This window comes from Camelus bactrianus, chromosome 10, assembly GCF_048773025.1.
Source record: "Camelus bactrianus isolate YW-2024 breed Bactrian camel chromosome 10, ASM4877302v1, whole genome shotgun sequence".
Classification (NCBI taxonomy): domain Eukaryota; kingdom Metazoa; phylum Chordata; class Mammalia; order Artiodactyla; family Camelidae; genus Camelus; species Camelus bactrianus.
The window spans coordinates 38,870,912-38,892,881 of NC_133548.1; the positions used below are offsets into that span (position 1 = coordinate 38,870,912).

The 21,970-nt window shown below is 42.4% G+C and overlaps 1 long non-coding RNA gene across 1 annotated transcript in view; it reads right to left on the reverse strand.

Annotated features, from left to right (window-relative positions):
* LOC141578857 (uncharacterized) overlaps positions 1 to 21,610 on the reverse strand; it is a 42,234-nt gene extending 20,624 nt beyond the window's left edge. Inside the window, exon 1 of the long non-coding RNA XR_012509676.1 lies at positions 19,664 to 21,610. This is a non-coding gene — a long non-coding RNA (uncharacterized LOC141578857). The remainder of the gene's footprint in view (positions 1 to 19,663) is intronic.
* Positions 21,611 to 21,970: the final 360 nt, after the last annotated feature.

Sequence of the window (21,970 nt, forward strand, 5' to 3'; positions counted from 1 at the left end):
CTGACTTGGACTAAATTCTGGGAAAGACAGAGGAGGAATGAACTATAGAAGAGAAAGAGAAGCTCCTCAAAAATCACAGCTCTAGAGCCACAGGACAGAAGGAAGAAACAGGAGCTCAAAGTTTCTTTTAGTAAGTATTTTTTGAGCACCCCGTATGTGAAAAGCATTGGTCCAGCAATAATATCAATGAACAAAACAGAACCCTCACTTTGGAGGGGCTTTCCTTCTAGTTACATGAGACAGACAACAAATAAGGAAACCACACAGTATTTTGAAAGAAATAAGTGATTTGGGAAAAGAACATTTGGATTGGGAAAGCCAACCCAGTGCAATTGCAGATTGAGATCTTCAATAAAAGAGGTCAAAAGATGACACTGAGCAGAGACCTGAAGGAGGTAAGGAATCAGCCACGTGGGTATCTGGGGGAAGAGTATTGCAAGCATAAGGAACAGCCAGTGCAGAGAACTCAAAGGAAGAGTGTGCCTGGTTCATTGGAGGAACCACAAAGAAGCCATGTGTTTGGAGCAGGGGAGGGGGGGGACAAGCAGGAACAGATGGTACAAGAGAGTCTGGGGTCTGGATCCCATAGGGGTTTTTAACCTGTTGTGAGGGTCTTGCTTTCACTCTGGCACCAGGGGAGCTCCTTGGTCCTTCAGGGGCAGAAAGGGGGCTGGTGACGTGAAGCCCTGAGGCAGTATAAAAAGGTTGTGTTGAAAGACGTGGTGGCAGTGCTCTGCCCGCCTCCCCTAAAGCTAGCGCTTTTCCTCTCCACCCTCACCTCTTCCCGGAGCCCCACTGGGCCACCTTCAGCTTTGTGCCTGCCTCTTTCATTTTGCCTTGACATTTAAATTTTATACAAGGTCACTTGTGTCAGGTCACCCAAACCCACTTGTATTTTGTTGACTTGCCCAGTATTTCAAGCCTGGGAATTTTTAAAGAAAAATCAAGATTCCGTGCTTTTCTTTAAAAATGGGCAGATCATGGGGGGAGGGTATAGCTCAGGGGTAGAAGCGCATCCTGGGTTCAATCCCCAGTACCTCCATTAAAAAAATAACAAAACCTAATTACCCCCCCCAAAAAAAAACCTGAAAAAAAAAAAGGGCATGTCTGGTGATACTAAGCCAGCATCCTTTCACAGTCACAATCCACTGGCCCTGAGGAGAGTCTGTATCCTTCAAGCAGAGGCACGTAGCTCTAGTTTGATGCAGTCCCCAACACTCCCTGTCTTAACACCGTACCCTCAGCCCTCATTTCACTTCCCAGCTGGACCTTCATAGGCATTTCACTGTCTGATCTTGCTCTATAGGCTGACCAAGGCCCAACTCCACCCACCCCCTTTCATTTCCCTGACTTTCATTCTTTGCTGGGATAGTGTATTTCTGACATTGGCCTGGCAAGCCTTGGCCCTGCCAGATTCCACCCGGGCCAGTCTTGCCTTCCAACCACCCAAAGCTTTGCCCTCAGACTCAGTCTTGCTGGCTCAGTCCTGCAGATGCTCTCTGTATTCAAGTACCTGGGCTGGAAGGTCTCTGGGGAATCTGCTGAGAGAACCCCAGATCTCCTGTTTGAGCATTAAAAAAAAAAAAAGTAGAGCAGACGGGTGTACAGCTTCCCTCTAATAGATGCACTTTTCATTCTCTTGTCCTTTCAATCTGCATTGAGGATGAAAGGCAGGCAACTCCACTCTGTTCTTGTTTGACTCTCCCAGAGTTCTGCGTGGGGCCTCACTGGTTCCAAAAGGAAACGTGGCAGAAAAGACAGTTTTTCTATTTCCTTTCTTCATAATTAACGTGTCCTTTGGCCAATAGTAAATCGACAGGAACGGAATGACTAATCAAAGCAAGATTTGTTTCTGAAGTGGGGTAGGAGCGTTGGTGCTTTCATTTATTTTACTCTCACCTAATTAGACTTCTCAAAGTAAGCAGAAGGAAGGAAAGGAAAAAGGAAGGAAGGGAGGGAGGAAGGGAAGAAGGGAGCAAAAGAGGGAGGAATGGAGGGAGGGAGGGAGAGCAGGTGGTCCATCCTCTCCCACTCCGGCCCCTCCCTAGCCCCCTGGGCAATACTCTTCCTCTGTGACCCCCGGAGATCTGTCCTAGACAAGCCTCAGATGCAAGGTGAGGATGTGGTAATGGTATTTCCCTCTCTTTTCACTCTCCATTCTCCTCCCCCTTTCCAATGCACTGCCAGCAGCCAGGTTTGAGTCTTGGGGGTGCTTTTTGCATGGGAAGTCCCTTTGGCTCTGGAGAGCTGATGAGGTCCAGCAAGGCCTGAGGAAAAGGGTCAGGAGCTGGCTGCTTGGAAGAAAAGCTGCCCTGGTCCTCATTGGGGGTGCCAAGGGGGGCCTTGCAGGACATCCCTGCTTACAAGGGTGAAAAAACAAGATGGCAGTGGGAATGCATTTGAGGCTGACTCCAAGCCAGGAGCAAAGACTGAGAATTTGGTTCTGTGCCCCTTATATTGGACTTACTAAGTATCTAGGAGGGGAAAAGGTAACTGGAGGAGCAGACATCCTAACATCAGGATATTTGAATGATTCCCAGTTCCTGGCCAGGGGTTGAGTGAATAGTGGACCAGTCCTCAGGCTCAAAGACATTCATTCATTCAGTAGCTCAAAGACAACCCAGGAGGCTTTACCTGTGATGCTCTTTTTAAAATTGCTTTAATCACACGCAGTTACAAAGCCCATAATGCTTACTAGGTATCCCTAACTGGAGACAACTGGCCTTCTTTAAAGACGGCAAGACAATGAAAAAGAACCTTTTCTTTTGATTTGTGAGCCCCTGAGTTGCGCTAATAGATCTCTTCAAAGATTATTTTTCCAATTTCATGGCTGTCATTTTACTTTCTGATACCCGCCTAGAAATAACCTTGTCTTTCTGGTATTCAGCTATCCCACATAAATCCTTTGACCATTTCTAAGAAGCCACAGAACTCTGCTCTGACGGCCGGAGAGCCGGAGCCCCACCAGCGCAGCCCAGCACTGCCACCTAGGCTGGCTTAGTGTGAAAAAATTTAACGAGCTTTCTCCTGTGGAGGAGTCGGATGGAATTCGTCAAATGAGATTTAATGGGGGCTGAATAAACTTCACTTCGTAATTCCTCACACATTGGCCTCTGCCCATGGGTGACAACAGCCTGCATTTGTTCGGAGGTGTAACAGAATCCTAGTCTCGCAGCCCAGGCTCCAGGAGGAGGCAGGATGAGTTCCTGTGTCGCCGTTTAGAGCTGTCAGTCATCTGCCTGCTCAGCTCCAAACCTCCTGAGGAGAAGCTCCAAGCCTTGAGCCCTCTCTCCTTTCTCCTAACAAAGGAAACCAGAACTACCTGGGAGCTCAGATGGAACCTTTGGGTATGGTCTTGGGCCGACGGGGAATCCGTGGCAGAGACTCTTGGAGCTATCTTCCCTCAGAGGCCAGGGAAGGGGCCCCAGGGGAACGTGCAGACCCTCCAGGAGAGCAGCCGCAGGGGAGAGCGCCAGCGAGAGTGGCCCGCAGCAGTAATACACAGTGAGCCATGTTAAACCAGGGCCCAGCAAAGCCTTCAGGCCAGAAGGCACATCGGGAGAGAAGGGTTACTGAGGCACGAGGAGACCCAGCTCTAATGGACATTTGAGAAAAACCATGTGTCAGGAAGGGATGGGGATAAACTGAGTTTCCTCAGAGAAGGAATCGAGGAAACCAGGTGTGTCCCTGAGCAGTGCCCCTGACAGAGGGGAATGGTGTCAGCAGACATGCAGTACAGAAGAGGGTATGAGGGCTTGGCCCTCAACCCACCATCAAGGTACTCAGCCAAAAGACAGTGCTGGCCGAGGCTCTGCGGTCCACACCTTAGCTGTGAGATCCACAGGCACCTCATTTAAACCCTGAATTTCAGTTTCCTCATCTATAAAATGGGAACAGTGAGACCAATGCCACAGGGTTACCACTCATGAGTTTACCCACTCGTTGCCCATTTATTATATGCCTGCCAAGGGTCAAGCACGGAGACAGTGGCTAGATAAAATAGACACAGTCCCTGCCCTGGAGCCAGGAATTTCAGCACAAAGACCAAAAGTCATAAAGCAAATGCTTGGCTGCTTTTCCCATTTTACGTGTCTATTTTCTAATACCTGATTTCATGTGAATAATAGTAACTGTAAAGGAGACTAATGCTGAGCTTGGACTATAGTAAGCGTTTGAGAAATAGGTGATGACTCAATCTGCATCAGCCACGGGCAGTCTGAGGATGGCCGAGAAGTCAGTGGGGAGGCGGGGGAACGGAGGGGAGACTTCCCCACGCTGCCTTGGCTTGTCTGTGAGCCCCAACACCCTGACATTAGCTTGTAACCCATCTCCATCATCCCTCAGTGTCTCCTCGAGACCTCAGCAGTTCAGGTCTTTGAGACCATCCCCCTGGCTCACCCACAAAAGGAGTAAGTCTTGCCCACAACCCCCAAATATTCCAATCTGTATCCATTTTGCTCTTCCCTCTCCTTTGACAGGAATCTCCAGGTAGATTCAGGCTAGGCGTAGGCTCAGGTGTGATGGCTCTGAGGCTGAGCTGAATCTTGCAGTTTTGTAATATTAGATCTCTCTTCCATCCCCTGCTCTGCAATGATCATGATTGACCCCCAAATGCAAAATAACCAAATGACATGGAAACAGCAGGCAAAGTGTTCAAATTAACTACCCAGGCAGAATTGATAATCCAACTTTTTCACTGGCAGAAAGAACAAGACTTTGTGTCTCTAACGCCTACTAAATGCATATGAAACAACTTTGCCAATAGGTGGATAATCAAATTGTTCTGAATAATCCAATCTAGAGTTTTCCTGCTTCTTCTTCATGCTAATTTATTCTGACACAGCTTTTCAATAATGAAAATCTGTTCTTGCAGAATCCATTTCATTGAGATTTTCCATATTCAAACGGAGATGGAAGTGTCGTGGAGAATTAGATTACTTCTCATCTTGGTGCCTGGCGTTCCTTGGGAGGGGCATTTGTCTGGCCGTGGATAACCAAATGGCATTAATTTGAGAGGAGCAAGTGTACCTTTCTTGGCAGTCTGGGCAATTGTTTTTAAAGTGCTGTTTCCATCTAATCGAAGCCTCTTGCCTGCACAAACTTAATTTGTTTCTTTCCTTGTGAAATTTGTTAATTTTCAAAGCGTTCTCAGTCCTAATCATTACCACTGGGGTGAAAAACTAGTTTAAATAAATGTCTCAGTGAGTGGAACACGTGTTGGTGTCTCATGCCAGAGAAATACTCTGAAGGCAAACCAAAACCTTAGCATCAGAAACAAAAGGATGGATTGATAAGCATACATTCAGGGTGCAGCTATTCGACACAGGTCCTGCTCTGGGGTGGGGGTGGGGCCACAGAAATGACCAAGGAACAGTTTCCATCCACCAGGAGCCAGGGTCTAGGGTGGGATGCTCCAACTTCAGTGTGTGTAAGAATCATCTGGGGAATGCGTTAATGGTGTGGGTTTCTGGGATTCACTCTCAGAGATTCTCAATCAGTTTGTGTTCAAGAGATGTTGGTTGCCAAAGGCAAAATGTAAGTAGTGTACTCATGTCTTTAGGTAGCTTACTTCATGTAATAGTGTCGAGTTGGCATCAGCCCCTTCACTCGAGCACCCCTGCGAAGACCTTATATATGGTACAGGCATTCTCTCCAAAAGGTATGTAAACAGTGTTTAATTCACATCAAATAATGTTAGTTTGGTATTGGTATAGAGAGTAGGCATCTCCATGGCTCCCAAGTTCTGGTCTTGTTCATTTCATCTAGTAGAATGTTAGTTTTCATTGATTCTTCAGCACCATTCCTAAACTCTTCTACAGGGTTGCACTAATCTACCTCTTCTAGGATATGTGTCTAAGTAATAATATTAGTAATAATAACAACAACAACACCAATAATAAATACTTACTGACAACTTCCTACATGGCAGTAAGTACCTGGCATGTTCTGTCTCACTGAATTCTCAAAACCACCCTGTGTGACATATGCTATTGTTGTCTCTCATCTTATAGGTGCAATGCTGCATCAGTGGATTATGTGGGTTTCCCCAGCTGCAGGTGGGGTTGAAGGCATGAGCCTGGCCATCTGGGTTTTCTCCTACCTGGAGACCAACCACCCTGGTTTGTCCAGGACAGAGGGTTTTCTGGTAATCAAGACTTTCCATTTTAAAATTGGGTAAACTAGGATGAGTTGGTTACCCAACTCCTACAGGAGGTTTTGGGACACCAAAATCCAAAGAAAGAATGCATCCAAATTCTGAGTGGAAAGCTGAGTCCTTATGAGCCGAAGGGGAGTCCAAATGGTTTGTCTAAACTAAAGAGACAAGAAGGAGCCCAAAGCTGTGGCACCAAGGTCTGGAAAGTGAATGTGAGAACCCCAGGTTTGAATATTTGGCTGTGGTCTGGGATGGTTACTTAGAACAAGTAGACTTGACTTGCCAGCTAGAGTGTGGTCCATGATGCAGCAGCCGTCTTTAAGGGGCCAGACGTAAGGTGGACATCTCTGTTCTCCTGGCCTCTTCTCTTGGGAGTGGTCCTGAGGCTTCTCCAGAAATGCCTGCAGTACATTCTGGTGCCATTCCCAGCCTCACCTCTGAATCTCACCTTTCTGAATCTCTTAGGAAAAGCAGTGGCAGGAGTGACAGCTTAATTCATGTTGCCTGGGAGTATATGGAAAACAGCTTCCTTCTCATCTTTCCAATGGACTGGAGAAAGTTGTCATAGACCCCTTTGGTTTGTACCAGCGTGGTACACCTGGGTGGTGCGGGTGGGGGGTCTTGTGACAGTATATGGTAACTATACAGATGCTCTGTCATTAGTAACTCAGTAACCATAGTTAGCGTAAATACAGGGAGTGGCAATATACAGTGGGCTTTCTGTATATTCCATGTTGTAATATTACCCTTTTCTGGATTTTTTTCCCTCTAGATTTTTTTCTTTATGGAGACATAATTCACATACCATACAACACACCCATTTAAAGTGTACAATTCACTGCTCTCTAGTACATCTCCAGAGTTGTGCAATCATCACCACAATCTAATGTTAGAGCGTTTTCCTCTCCTCTGAAAGAAGCCCTGCACCCATTAGCAATCCCTGCCCATTTTCCCCTCCCTCGCCCAACTCTTGATTGGAGGTTAAGGAAGGAAAAGTTCGCTCAAAAATCACTGGAGAACAAAAGCCAACTGTGCTAGAATTCAAAACACAGGGGAAAGATATGCAGGGAAAATTCTTCCCAGATCTGTTCTGATTGCCTCTGTTTCCCTCCTCAGCAGTGAACTTGGCCAATCTGGACTAAAAGAGGAACAGTAGGTTGTATTCATTCATCTATTCAGTGAGCAATCACTGGGCCAGGCCCTGGGAATGTAGCTAAAGGTGTAGACTTTGCTCTGAAGGAGCTCAGGCAGAAATGGGAGATTGGGGTTGGGATGAGGGGGTGCAAGGTGGTGAGTGTCAGGAGGACAGTGTAGCCTAGAGATGTACAGGTGGCCACCATTCAGAGACACCCTGCCTAATGATGAGCCAACACCCAGGGGAGCAAAGAGAGGAGCAGGACAACATGCTGACGACACCGTTAAAGCTGTTTCCAAACATCCCACAAACGTGCCTCGGATTTCCTAAGTACTTGATACAAAAATTTCCTTTTTTTTTTTTTCTCTTTATTTTAAGCTGGGTATCTATCACTTGCAATCAAAATCAAATGTATTCACACTAACACACAGTCCCCACCCCCTCCTGCCTCCTTTGCCAAGTATCATCAGAGAGTTTTAAAGTCTGGGGGGACCTCTCCCACTTGCTATCTGCAGAGTCAAACCCAAATGCTGCCTCTTCCTAAGGCACTTCCACCAACACCAAATGTTCACAAACTCCCTTGATTGTTACAGAGTTTGAAGAGATAAAGATGGAAGGGCAAGTGGGAAGTTAACAAAAGCATGGCAAATGCATGAGCTGCAGAGTTAGATGATTCTGGACCACTTTCTTTTTTGTACGTGCAAAATGGAAATAATAGTATCGACCTCACAGACTTGCACGAGGATTACCTGAGATAATATATGTGTAAGGGCTGATCACAGGGCTTAGAAAATGGTCTAGGGCTCAGCTGAAATCAGTCTCCCCTACACCCTGCTCCTTGGTTAGGATTCATGGGGGAGAGGACCAAATTTCTGGGGATGTACCTTAAACAGTTTGAGTCTGTTTTGCTCATTTCAGGCATTTATTCAACACATTATTGCCACAAATGCAAACAAAGCATAATCCCCACCTTCGAGGAGCTCAGAATCATTAACTTAGAAGCCTGCTGCAAGAACTGGAGTCGGGAGAGGGAAAAGGAGTGATGGCTGATCCCTGGGACAGTGGAAGGACTTCAGGTCAGTCCTTGAGGAGGTGAATGTGATGCAGGATCACCCAGGATGACTGTTGCTAAGCTGTACTGAGAGTTCTGCTAAACTTGAAGTGTGACTATCTGAAATGTAGCACCATTTGGCTTGGTAGTGTGATTTTCCGCCAGCAAGGCTTAGCTGCTGATGGCAGAGACAGGGAAGCTGACTGGCAAGGTGGGTACAATGGACATACAGGGGGCTGAGGGCCTAGAGGATGTTAGGGAGGCCACAAAGTGGATAAATGGGGATGCTGGGCTGTGGATAGAGATAAGAATGTCATTTACAATACTACCCTCTCTACAAAAGCTGTCACAGGGTATCACACAGTGGGGACCTGCTGGGCTGTGGGGGCAGTGAGTGACCAGGCATCCTAGCCTCTCTGAAATGGGCCAAAAAAATCGTTTTGGTTGCTTACAAAGAAGGCATCTTGACTATAGGAAAATCTTGAGAGTTTTCTCTGCCATGAAACACAGGTACCCACTGAGGCAGCTGCTTAAACAGCCTTGAACTCAGGACAGCTTGAGAGAGGAATAGCTCCCTGGTTTCTTGCCATAAGTAACAACCAGTGCTCAGGGTTTAAGCAGAGAGCCAGAAAGAGCTAGCAAGACCACCCCATAATAGGTCACAACCAAGGAGGTTGCAACTTGACTTTCTGCAAAGGGTAGAGAGAATGAGTTTCTCTTGAAATACATTTATTCAGACTTCTATAAGCCTTTGGAGGTGGGGGAGGGAGGACCAGCCAGTCCCCTAGGGATCAACAATGCCATGCAGGAAGGAATGAAGTACTTCAGTATGTGCTGAGGTGGAAGTTCCCCTCCTGGGGACTGGAGGAGGGGCACAGGGCACTAGCCACTCGTGGTACCTTCCCACACACAGCTCAGACGATCACACAGAGAGTGAAGAGCCTGCTATGACTTCTGGGCAAACTGTAGGCAGAGTGAAGGAGCTGTCTGTAAACTGGTGAGAGGCAGACTCCTCCATCCTCCATTCTGTAGACACTCGAATGGCTCCAGTTGCTTGAAGCAACATTTTTGAGTGTGTTTTGATGGCTTTTTTGAGCAGCCTCATGGAGGGAATCCAAGAAGTGCTTGGAGTTCCACTGAGCTTGATTCAGACCTAGCTCACACTAACCAGCTGGGTCGGCTTGCCCAAGGTTCCTAGGCTTTCTGAGCTTTTATCTTCCTCCTCTAGAAAGCAGGGCTAACAAAGTCCTGGAATTGTTGGGAGGGTTGGGCATGACCAGTCATAATAAGTGCTGTCTCCTCCCTCTTTTGGGGGTTTCCTGAGCGCCTAACCCTTGAATCAAGGGAAAAGCATCAGCACTTCCCACACCCCAGGCACAGACAAGAACAGCGTTAATCAACACGGTAAACAGAAGGAAGGGATTGATTTGTTCCCCTTCTCACACAAAGCTGAGCATGAGGCAGGTTATGGTTTTGAATATTAATGTATTTGAAGTGAGAAGAACCACTGACAACAGAAACTGTCTTGCTTGCAAAGATTTATTCCCCGTGTAGTTTTTCATGGCTCATAAAAGGTGATGGATGAACGTAATTTTTAGTTTAATTTCTTGCCGTGCAGTTCAGTAATTTTTGAGATAAACTCAAATTACTAAGGATCTGGAACTGTTCAAAGCAATGAGGAGCTGTGCACATCTGGTTGTACACAGGACATGGCACGTTTAATTTTTCAAGCCAGCTGAAGAAGGGGTGATTAGAAATCCCAGCACACGCGTAAACCATGTTATCTTTAAAGTTCACTTCTGCTGGCTCCAAATACAAACCAAACTCCCTTTAATAAAAATTTTGTTGGCTCTTTGCGGGGAGCAGGTAGGGACACAGATAGATGGAGAGTATAGGTTTTTTTCCCTTAGGTATTTGATGTCTTTTATCAAAATATATACTTGAATCTTTATAAAAATGGAAAAGCAGTACTGAAGATTATGAAAAAAATCTGTTTGGGTTTTAAAATTTATTTTGATCTCTCCTGCAGTTTTTAAATTTCATAAGGCAATTGAAAATCTCAGTCCCTTAGAAAAATTTAGCAATGTGGTATAGTGAGAAAAATCTGAGTTTTACAGTTAACAGAGTTAAGAACACACAAGGTCAAATGATTGTGATGCAAACCGGCTTCTGAAGTGATTGTTAGAGGCAGCAATGGGCCAAAGGGTAAATCTTTACAGGGCAGTTTCCCCTGCAAGTACCAAATAAATAAACAGTGAAATAAATAAAAGTAAGAGAGTACTTAAGTACTGACCAAAGGCAACTAACATTGTGACAAAGGTTAATTTTTTGAGTAAAGATTTACATTCATGTTTTTTTAAAAGCAAATCTTGTTCTAGGCTAGATCTTGCCTTAAATGTGTTTCTATTTATTGGTTAAATAATACAATCCTAATGAAGATCTTTTCATTCTTATAATCTTCCTGAAGACAAAGAAAGATAAATGTTCCAACAAGCACATGTTTTGCCTTCTATCACAGTCAATAACCTACACAGAATTCTCTGATAGCACCAATTTCACCATGGTGACACTGGACACACACCCGGAATGACAAATTTAGTCTGGATGACTCTAAGAACTTTGAAGCACACCAGGCAAAGCCAGAGTATTGAAAATAAAGAGGGGAAAAGAATCTCAATTCAGTGATAATTCTGGTTCCATGGTCGGAACAGTCTTCAGAGTTTAGAAAATTGTGCCTGCAAGTAAAATTTAAAAGATAGAAGGAAATGATTTAAGAGACTCTGCGACAGTTTAAAGTGTCTGTGGATCCCAAGCAGAGTCATCACTTTGGGCAGGTTGGATGCTCTCTAAAAGTTCTTTGATAGGAAAAGAGCTACAGCCTATAAACTCTCAAAAGGGTAGTATAAACAAGGGCTAAGACATAAAATAAAATGAGCTACAGTCTTACCAATCTCCATTTACTTATTTATTGTCAGCCTACTCCTGGTTTAGGAAAAGAATTTGAAGTGGCTTTTAATGAGAGACGCAAAGGTATTATCAACCTAAAATAAAATAACGCCAAAAAGCCTTGGAACAAAGGGAAGGATATTTGATCCTTTGTGGGAACTTGAACCTCTCAGGTTTGCCCTCATGCTGAGCAGCAGATCCACCTAAAAGCACGTCTTTGAGGCCTCCAAGGTCTTCGTTCTGAAGCCCGGGCCCCTCACCTGCTCTGGAATCTCAGCTCAGGCCCTTCTGTTCCACACCACGCCTTTCCTCTGACCTTCAGTTTCTCTCTCGGGTTATCCCTCAGGCTTATTATGCAGGAGGAAATTGATCCAAGATCAAGGAGAGAGATTTAACACAAATTGCTACGGACAGGGTATACCAATTTAAACATTTATTGACTCCAGCCTACTAGGTTCAGCCAGGCCAAAGCTGCACGCTCTTTGAAGCGGGCCCCTCCTATCTGCATGCTTGGGGAGGTCCTGACCACTCAGAAGTCAGGGGCTCAATCACAAGTGTTACCTTCCTAATGTCCAGTTTCCACCCTTTTGCTATCACCTACTTTTGGTCTCTTGATGTTGCTGGTCTGCTCCAGTCCTCACAGAATAGATTTAAGTTCCTGATATTTTTAGACCAGTGTTTTTCAAATTGTTTTGACCCAGAACGAAATACATTCTTGATCACAACCCAGGGCACACACATAAAAAGAGTCCGTAACAGAAGTTTCATTAAAAAAACAAACAAACAAAACTTACTTGTACTACAGGGGATGCATGCTGATGTTTTTCTATTCCATTTTGTTTTATTTTTCAAAACTTGAGTCAAGATGCTCTAAATCAATTTCACAATCCCCTAAAAGTATATGACTTGCAGTTTTCAAAATCCTGATCGTGTGAAGTAAACAGTCTTGGTCTTATCTGCTGGGAACCAGTCCCTTATCAGCATTGTTTTCTCCCTTCAGACTGTCCAAGTATAGCTGAATGATTCTCAAGATGTTGCTGGATCTGACTAGTTGTATGACTACTGGTTTAAGGGCCAGCCTCTGTAAAATAGACACACACACACACACACGCACACACACACACACACACACACATACACACTCCCTTCCTCGATTCTGTTGTTCCCATAACATTTCTGGTGGGTCTTTTCCAGTTATAGAATATCCCAAGTTGTCTTGGCCACAATCCGTAACAGCCTTTGCTGCCTTTCTGCCACCCTCCAGATCTTCTGACCCGACCCCAGACCTCATGCTCTGTCCACAAGCTAGACCCTTAGGGCAGTGAGTTGTACTAAACCATCCAGGGAAAGGATAACCTTTTAAATCCCTGGCAGTCAAGACAAGAAAAGAACAAGAAACTAGAGTTTTGTAGGGATGTTGACATAATTCTCATTAACCAATGAAAGGAAATATATTTTGGAGAAACAAAAATTTTCCTAGAACTAAATACAGAGGAATTTATTGTGGGATATTCTTGTATCTTCAGTATGCACTGAGATGCATAAAAGCTGCTGGAATCTTACTCTCTATATAAAGATGTCTACTGTGTATGTCTTGGTTTTGTCATTATTTATGCAGTTAATGTTTCTAGGTTTATTTTAAAAGTGTTCTAGAACTATTCCTAGATTTCCCTAAAGGGCATTATTTAACTAACTGGCAGAACTGGGTTCTGACAGCCCCTAAGCGACCTTGGAGGAAGTTCAACGCTTGCTACTGACACTTCCTCATTGCGTACCCCACTGTTTAACCCCTGACCTATAACCCCTGATCTACTGACCTATAATCTAATTACTTTTTAACCCCTTGAGATCAGACTTTAGGATTTCTCAACTGAACCTCTTCTCTAGATGAGGGTATCGGTCTGGGTCGGCTAAGTTACGCTAAAGAAACAAACAACCCTCAACCTTTAATGGCTTAAAACAGTAAGGTTTACATTTCACTTGTGCAGCACACATCCACCCCACGCTGGCTGGGGTGTAAGAGGGGCTCTACCATGTATCATCCCCACGCAGGGACTCTGGTGAATTTCGGGAACCTGTGTATCTGGGATGTCACCAGTCACTCCAATAGGGAAAATGAGACATGGAAAACAGCGCCAGCTGTTAATCTTCTACCTCCTAGCGATACATGTTACCTCTGTATTCATTTCACTCCCTGGAACAAGTCACAAGGCCATGCCTCACATCAAAGGTATAGAACCACCATCTCACTTTGTGCTCAGGAGGGATACAGAAGAATTCCCTGCACAGCCCTCCCTGCCAGCAATAGAAGAAACACCTCTTCTCTGCCTCTGCAGCACTTAACCCTGCCAAGCACCTCTCTTTCTTCAAATTCTCTTCTCCTTTGGCCCTGATCACCTCTTCTCTAACTCCTTCTACTACTTTTCTTTTCACACTCAAAATGTATGTGCCCTCCATCGTCTGAACTAAAATTTCATCCAGAATGGACCAAAAAGGAACCTAGAAGAAGCCAACTTCAAATTTTTATTTTTGGTCCTACAAGAATGGTCATCTCAGAGAATGAGAGCAAACGTAAATATGCATGAATTTACAAAAAGCTCACTTTTTCCCTCCAAGTTCTTTCTTTTTTAATAGACAATACAACCAATTGTCCAGACATCCTACCTGGAAAAATTTATCTAACAGAAATAAAAGCTCCAATACGTATGGATACATGTACCAGGATATTTATCTTATCATGGCTTATAGGAGCAAAAACCTGGGAAAGACTTAAATTAGGAATTAGGGATATTCCTTCCCCAGTTGTGATACAGCCCTACCATGAACTATTATGCAGCTGTTAAAAAGACTGAAATAGGGCGAGAGCAGGGGAGAGTAGAAATACTTGAGTTCACTTCCTGACACGAGCACACCAAAATCACAACTATCTGCAGAATAATCATCGACAAAGAAAAACAAAAGACAGGAACCTACCAGAAAAGATCTTCTACAACTAAGCACAACAACCAACTATGAAGAAGGAAACACAACGAGATGGGTAGGAGGGGGTGCACTCACAATATAATCAAATCCCATACCACCCAGGTGGGCAACTCACAAACTGGAGAATTATATGTCAGAGGTTCTCCCACAGGAGTGAGAGTTCTTAGCCCTATGTTAGGCTCCCCACCTTGGGGATCTGGCACTGGGAAGATGAGCCCCTGGAGCGTTTAGCTTTGAAGGCCAGGAGGGCTCAATTTTGGGAGCCTCACAGGACTGGGGGAAACAGACTTCACTCTTAAAAGGCACACACAAAATCCCATGTGCACTAGGACCCAGGGTAAAAGTAATATTTGATAGGAGGCTGGGCCAGATCTACCTGCTGGTCTTAGAGAGTCTCCTGGAGAGGCTGGGGGAGACACAGATACTGGTGGCAGAAATATTTGGGAACGTTCAACCACAGAAAAACTCCTGGTGGCTGCCCCACCCCATGGCCTGGAGGCTTCGGTGCTGGGACACCTCAGGCCAAACAACTAACTGGGCAGGGACACAGCTCTGCCCATCAGTGGGCAGGCATCAGTCTCTCCTGCCTGGAAGCCTGCACAAGCCTCCAGACCAGTCTCATCCACCAGGGGACTGACACCAGAAGCAAGAAAACTATAATCCTGTAGCCTATGGAACCTGTACCCTGGGACCAGCTGCGCTCTGGCCCCACCCACTAGTAGGCCAATGCAACCTTCGAGCCCCATACCCAACTGTGTCAAGGATCAGCCCACCCACCCATCAATAATCTAAAATGAGCTCTGAGACCCTGCGATCTGCAGCCAGATGCCAGGAACCACTCTGTCTGCCGTAATCTAGCACTAACCCTAGGGTCTGGTTGCCAGTAGGTAGGCAATTAGGGTTCTGCAACCAGCTGCCTCATGACCAGTCCCCACTAAACAGCAAAAAAACTGCAAAAAGACACAAGTAAGTGGAGGCTACACAATATGCTACTAAAAAACCAATGGCTCACTGATGAAACCAAAAATACCTAGAGACAAATGAAAATGAAAACACAGCATTCCAAAACCTATGGGATGCAGCAAAAGCACTTCTACGAGGGAAGTGTAGAGCAATCAATACAAGCTTACCTCAAGAAACAAGAAAAATCTCAAATAAACAACCTAACCTCATACCTAAAACAACTAGAGAAAAAAGAACAAACAAAACCCAAAGTTAGTAAGAGGAAAGAAGTCATAAAGATTGGAGCAGAAATAAATGAAATAGAAACTTTAAAAAATAGGAAGATCAATTAACTTAAAACCTGGTTCTTTGAAAAGATTTTAAAAATTGATAAACTTTTAGACAAATTCATCAAGAAGAAAAAGGAGATGGCCCAAATCAATAAAATCAGAAATGAAAAAGGAGAAGTTAGAACCAACACCACAGAAATACAAAGAAGAGTAAGAGATTACTATGAGCACCTATACATCAATAAAATGGAAAGCCTAGAAGAAACAGACAAATTCTTAGAAAGGTACAATCTCCCAAGACTGAACCAGGAAGAAATGGAAAGTGTGAACAGACCCATTACCAGTACTGAAATTGAATCAGTAATTAAAAAATAAAAGTCCAGGACCAGATGGCTTCACAAGAGAATTCTACCAACTATTTAGAGAAGAGTTAAGACCTATGCTTCTGAAAGTATTCCAAAAAGTTGCAGAAGAAGGAACACTTCTGAACTCATGCTATGAGGTCACCATCACCCTGATACCAAAACCAGATAATGATACCCAAAAAAGAAAATTACAGGCCAATATCACTGATGAACACAGATGAAAAATTCTGGACAAAATGCTAGCAAACTGAATCCAACAATACATTAAAAGACTCAAACACCATGAAGAAGAGGGACTTATCCTAGGGACTCAAGGATTTTTCAATATCCCCAAATTAATCAATGTGATACACCATGTTAACAAATTGAAGAATAAAAACCATGTATCATCTCAGTAGATGCAGAAAAGGCTTTTGATAAAATTCAACATCCATTTATGATAAAACCTCTCCAGAAAATGGGCATAGAGGGAACATACCTCAACATAATAAAGGTCATATTTGACAAACCCACAGCTAACATTATTCTCAATGGTGAAAAGGTAAAAGCATTCCCTCTAAGATCAGAAACAAGATATGGATTCTCACTCTCACTGCTTTTATTCAACGTAGTTTTGGAAGTTTTAGCCACAGCAATCAGAAAAGAAAAAGAAATGTATCCAAATTGGAAAGGAAAAAACTAAAGCTGTCATTGTTTGCAAATGACATGATACTATATATAGAAAATCCCAAAGACACCACCAGAAAACTGCTAGAGCTCATCAATGAATTCAGTAAAGTTGCAGGATATAAAATTAATACACAGAAATCAGTTGCATTTCTATACACTAATAATGAAATATCACAAAGAGAAATTAAGGAAACAATCTCACTTACCCTCACATCAAAAAGAATGAAATAACTAGAAATAAACTTACCTAAAGAGGCAAAAGACCTGTGCTCCAAAAACTGTAAGAAACTGGTGAAAGAAACTGAAGATGACACAAACAGATGGAAAGATGTGCTATGTTCTTGGATTGCAAAAATAAATATTGTTAAATGACCAGACTACCCAAAGCAATCTACAGATTCAAAGCAATCCCTGTCAAATTACCAGTGACATTTTTCACAGAAAAATGTTAAAACTTGTATGAAAATAAAAAAGATCCTGAATAGCCAAAACAATCTTGAGAAAGAACAATGGAGCTAGAGGAATTATCCTTCCTGACTTGAGACTATACTACAAAACTACAGTAATCAAAACAGCATGGTACTGGCACAAAAACAGACACATATATCAATGGAACTGGATATAAAATCCAGAAATAAACCCACACACTTATGGCCAATTAATCTACAACAAAGGAGGCAAGAACATACAATGGAGAAGAGACAGTCTCGTCAACACATCGTGCTGGGAAAATTGGACAGCTACATGTAAAAAGAGGAAATTAAAACATTGTCTAACACCACATACAAAAATAAACTCCAAATGGATTAAAGACCTAAATGTAAGACTGGATACTACAAAACTCCTAGAGGAAAACATAGGCAGAACACTCTTTTGACATAAATCACAGCAATATTTTTTAGAATCCAGCTACTACAGTAATGGAAACAAAAGCAAAAATATATAAATGGGACCTAAAAGCTTAAAAGCTTTTTCCTTTTTTTTTCACAGCAAAGGAAAACATAAACAAAATGAAAAGACAACCTACAGAATGGGAGAAAATATTTGCAAATGATGTAACCGACAAGGGATTAATTTCCAAAATATACAAATAGCTTATAAGCTCAATATCAAAAAAAAGAAAAAAGAAAAGAAAACCTAATCAGTAAATAGGCAGAAGACCTAAACAGACATTTCTCCAAAGATGACATCCAGATGGCCAACAGGCACATGAAAACATCCTCACCATCACTAATTATTAGAGAAATGCAAACCAAAACTACAATGAGGTATCACCTAACATTGTTCAGAATGGCCATCATCAAAAAATCTACAAATGATGGAGAGGGTGTGGAGAAAAGGGGACCATCCTACACTGTGCATGGGAATGTAAGCTGGTTCTAGCCACCATGGAAACCAGTATGAAGGTTCCTTAAAAAACTACAGAGTTATATGATCCAGCAATCCCACTCCTGGGCATATATCCAAAAAGATACATGCTCCCCAATATTCATAGCAGCACTATTTACAATAGCCAAGACATGGAAGCCACCTAAATATCCATCAATAGATGAATGGATGAAAAAGATGTGGTATGTGTGTATGTATATATATGTGTATGTGTGTGTGTGTATATATGGAATATTATTCAGCAATTAAAATGAAATAATGCCATTTGCAGCATCATGGATGGACATAGAGATTATCACACTAAGTGGAGTAAGTCAGACAGAGAAACATAAATATCATATGTGGACTCTAAGAAATGATACAAATGAATTTATTTATAAAACAGAAATAGACTCACAGACATAAAAAACAAACTTATGGTTACCAAAGGAGAAAAAGGAAGAGGGATAAATTAGGAATTTGGGATTAACAGATACATACTACTATATATAAAATGGATAAACAACAAGGACCTACTGTATGGCACAGTGAATTATATTCAATATTTTTAATAATTTCTAATTGAAAAGAATCTGAAAGAGATTATATATATGTATGTATAAATGAATCACTTTGTTGTACATCTGAAACATTGTAAATCAACTATACTTCCTTCAATTTAAAAAAGTTCTAAATATATCCCTCATTGTCCATGGTGTATTGTCAAATGAGAAAAGCAATTTGCAGAGTTATATTTATAGTACGATTCCAGCACATCTACCAACAAACACTAACACCAACCAAAAAAGTCCAAGCTATATGTTTGTATTTCTTTGAGAATAAATGAAATGTAGTAAGATATACAACACATTGTTAAAGTTGATAATCTCAGGAGGATTAGAATGGAGGGCAGTGGGAACAGATTTTTAACCTTCTCAAAATACAGTTTTGGATGGTTTCATGGGTTATAATAATCGATAGTGTAATTTTTAATTTAATAAAGGAAAAGTAATATAAAAACAAAACTAAAGGAAATTTTAATTCAGAAAAACAATAACAAAAATAAATCCTGTCATTTCAACACCTCCACCCTGCCGCAGGGCCCTCTCTCTGTCAAGATTTATTTCGTAGCTGCAATCCCAATGTGCATATCAGCTTTTCACTTAAATTTACATCTTAAATTCTTCTGCTTGTCACCCCTAAGTCCTAGCAAAGATTATTGCCTTTATCTTTACTACCTTGCAAAGGGCCAATAAACTACAATTTATCAAACCACTATTTCAAAGTGGATAGCATGAGGATCATTGCAACACTAGGTCTGTCATCCTAGTTTATGCTTTTAATCATTATTTTTCCTTGAGGGGCCTTTTCTATTATGATTTTTTGAGGTACAAGCCATATTAGTTTCTTTTTTATTCTAGTAATGGTTTAGAGGGTAAATACACTGTTTCAACATTATTCATCATTAACTTCAGACCTTCCATAAATATCCCATGCACCGTAACCATCAATTTATATCCATCTCTTCCAGCATAACTTTACAATTTTTTTTATGGCAGATAAAGAGTTAGGTCCTTTTTGGATTTTCCTACTTCCTTCATGCTTTCTCATTAATCATTGGCTTAACCTGAGAGCTCATTCACCTCTTTTTGTGTCTCCCATAAAGGGGGGAAATAAGAATATATACTTATGTATATTTGTTGGCATAAGAAACTTCTTTCAGTGGTTATATCTACTAGCTAGATACAGAAACAGTCTTACCTGTGGTGAGGTGGGGTGGGAGCCAGGTGGATGGAGAATAAGATTGAAGGGACACAGGAATTTCACAATATCTATCTACCAGCTCTCAGCTCTGCCTTTCTCTCTTCAAGGTGTAATACCTATTAAAAAAAAAAAATCTGATGGGCCCAAATTAGAATAGTTTCATATTCCTCTACTACAACTTACAATATCTGAAGACAATGAATTCTATTTTTAGAATTTTTAAAGAAAAAGAGAATGATGTAAATGGCTGTGACTATTCATTACTTTTTTATGAAAGACATTTTAAGACCTGAAATTTCTCAGAAACAGTACCACTCAAATAGTTATTCTATTGAAATCATTGGAGGGCCTTATGTAGAATAATCAGTGTTAAATGGAGAAATACGGGCTACAGAAATGCGTAAATAATAAGCAATAAACCCAGTGACTCCATATAAAATGTAACTATTATTTTAACCACCTGTTTGGAAAATAAGTGAAAATAACCTCAGTGGGGAAATGTGGTTTCTAAAACCAAGAGTCGATAATAAAGGAGTGATTTCACACTAAAAATGTTTATTTCTCATTTACATAAAGTCCAGCAGGCAGAGGTGGGAGGGAGCAAGCATCCTCGACATCTCTTTGCACACGTTGTTTCCAGGGACTATGTATATTTGGGTCATATCTATCTTGTTTCACCATTAGAATCTCCTATAGTACCAATTTTATCTTTTTGTAGTTTTCTCTGATTCTAATCATTGTAGAGCAAAATTTTAAGCTGCTTTGTCTGTATTCACAACTGCCAATTCCTTGAGATTAACTTGAGGATTTTGTTCTGTTTTAATTTTCATGCAGGTCATGGGATACAAAGAAAAGTAGGAAAATGATCCTAGAAAAAGAAAATTATCTCTGTCACTAAAGGATTCACAGCCCAGAAAAACAGACAGGCATACAAACAAACAACCACAGCAATATAAAAAGCAGCACTGGAGAGAGATGTGTGGGAACAAATCAGGGGAAGCAATTCACTCTGCCTGGAGTCGAGAAAGATGACATCTGACCTCAGCTGAAGATGACTTTGTCCCCCATAAGCATATGGACGGGGAGCATTCTAAGCAGAGGGAAAAGCATCTGCAAGTATACGGTGCCTTGATTAGGGAGGGCCTGCTAGGAAATTGGCAAGAATAGCACGTGTGAGGAGAGAGACTACGGCTTTTTGTGCAATTCAACTCAAAATGATCTCTTGTTGATCGTTCAGTTCTTCCAGAAAGGTGTCATTTTGTAAGTAAATCAATTCAACAGAAGTACGCTTTAAATTCTAAAAAGATGCTGCAAATCCCTAGCTCTCTAAGGATAGCTTCAGGATGCTCTGCAAACACACCACATAGCATCAACATCCCAGTGTGATGGGAGGTGGAAGATGGATTTTTAACTGTCAGAATTGTGAGGCAACTGTCAACGTACACGAAATCAGCCACATAAATACCACAGGCCTCCCCACTCTGGGACAGCATAAAACCTCAAACTTTTTATCAAGTTAGGAAATAAAAAATAAAGGGAGTCTCTGCCTGTGCCTTCTCATGGAGGTTCAGCCCTTTCCACACCCACATTTCCTGTACCCCCTTTCCCCAAACATTGTCCTTCAGTGCCCAGTGTGTGTCCTCCTTCACTAAACAACGTCTCTCCTTCAGCTCTGCACTTAGTGCTCAAGTTTTGCTTTCTTGAAATACCAAACATGTGAAAAGAAAAAATCATACTTTGAGCTGGACTTGCACAGAAAGGCCAGTATTCCTGCCACAGCTTCTCTGAGAAACTGCGAGAGCTTTGGTTCCATGATAGGCAATGCTGAGCTAACCCGACTGGGGCCAGGACAAGCTGATGGAGAAGGAGAACAGATCTTCTAAAGTGGGAATTCACCCAGCCCACAGCACTGTCCTGCCGCCTACTCTGATCATGGACCAAGAAACCCGGGCACTGATGAGAATTTTGCATGAATAATGCATGATGGCCTGGGATGGTTGAGGCTCTTAAGACGGACATTTCCCAGAATGACAATGGGCTCAGGTTGTCTCAGACATTTCAACTAAATTCAACAAATGTTTATTCAATGCTTGAAGCATGGCTGCAAGTCATTGCTCCAGTTCTGAAGCACCTTCTGCAGAGGCCAAGATAAAGACCGTTCCAGGCTTGTCCTCCAGAGCTTAAAACCTTAGGAGAGAGATGGGGCAAGTGTACAGACATGCAATAAAATGCAGAATAGTGCAAATGCCACAGAGAGGGACCACCAAGTGTAAGTGTCTGGGCAGGTTGAGAGGAAACTAGCTC